A 1316-nucleotide genomic window follows, 5' to 3' on the forward strand; every position below is an offset into this window, starting at 1 on the left:
AGCAGCATTGATGTGTTCTTGCACGAGTTCGGAGAATTGGGGCGCTGAAGGGCACTCATGAATAGGGTGGGATGGGCTAGAACAAATAGTACACACTTGTGCTTGGGAAGAGTTCATGTAATGCCCACCTATCATCAGTTGGTCAATCTTATGGGACGATGCATCTACCTTGCTAGACAGGTCCATAGAATGACTTATTTCACAAATGGTCCCTTTTCTTTGAGAACTCGGGGGTGCTTGACGAGAACATGAAGCATGGTGGAGGGAGTTTTCATTTAGATTTTCAAATAATTTCCATGCTTCATGCTCATTTTGAAGCATGAATGTCCCCCCACATGCGGCATCAATCATCTGACGGTTTCGTTCTGTCAATCCGTCATAAAAACATTGCACTAGTTGCCACTTAGGTATTTGATGATGAGGGCATTTACGGATTAGGTCCCTAAATCTCTCCCAAGTTTCATGAAATTCTTCTCTCTCAGTTTGGGAGAAGCTTGTAATGGCACGTCTAAACTGGTTCGTTCTTCCTATGGGAAAGTATTTTTTAAGGAATTCTTGTTGCATTTGATCCCAAGAACGAATTGAGTTAGCTTCTAAAGAATTCAGCCATTGTTTGGCTCTATCTTTAAGGGAGAAGGGGAATAATCTAAGTTTCAGAGCATCATCAGTGAAATTCTGAATCTTGACAGTGGTGCAAATTTCAAGGAATTCATCTAGGTGTTTATATGGATCTTCATTGGTGAGCCCATAAAAAGATGGAAGCATTTGGATCACACTAGACTTTATTTCATATTGTACAGCTGCTACTTCAGGTAATCGAATGCAAGATGGGGAAGTGTAAATAGTGGGAGTAAAGTACTCCCTCAGGAGTTTGGGTTGTTCTTCAGCCATCTTAAGAGGTGGGGATGATCCTAATGTTTTGATCTTAGCTCGAATGTTTCTAAGGGTTCGTTCTATTTCAGGGTCAAAAGGTAATAGGTTTTGTACTCTAGAACGACTACCGTGCATACACTAGTACTCGATCAATCAAGCATGCAATAAAAGAGAAAAGCATATCAATCCTAGTCTTTATCCTAAAATCACTAGACAGCTCCTAACTGGTTTGAAGAGGGCACCCTAGCCTCCAATCCGGTCTAATGAACCGAGTTGACCAGGTAAGCTCCCAGGTAAGTGGAGGGGTCACGATGCGTTCGCAAAGGTCCCACTTAAAACCCTCTTGCCTCGAACAGATGAACTGTCTCCCTTATAGGGACAAAGCTTGCCTAGACATCAACTAAGCCACAGAGCGAAATTGGTGCAACCTTCGGTGATCTTCG

The 1316-nt window shown here is 42.6% G+C and overlaps 1 non-coding gene across 1 annotated transcript; it reads left to right on the forward strand.

Moving 5' to 3' along the window:
* Positions 1-409: 409 nt before the first annotated feature.
* Positions 410-515, forward strand: LOC120111436 (small nucleolar RNA R71). Its single transcript, XR_005512622.2, has one exon. It is a non-coding gene; the product is annotated as a small nucleolar RNA R71 (small nucleolar RNA).
* Positions 516-1316: the final 801 nt, after the last annotated feature.

Source organism: Phoenix dactylifera, chromosome 5 (assembly GCF_051530095.1).
Source record: "Phoenix dactylifera cultivar Ajwa chromosome 5, Ajwa_hap1_PhDact_Kaust_v1.1, whole genome shotgun sequence".
NCBI classification, from domain to species: Eukaryota; Viridiplantae; Streptophyta; class Magnoliopsida; order Arecales; family Arecaceae; genus Phoenix; species Phoenix dactylifera.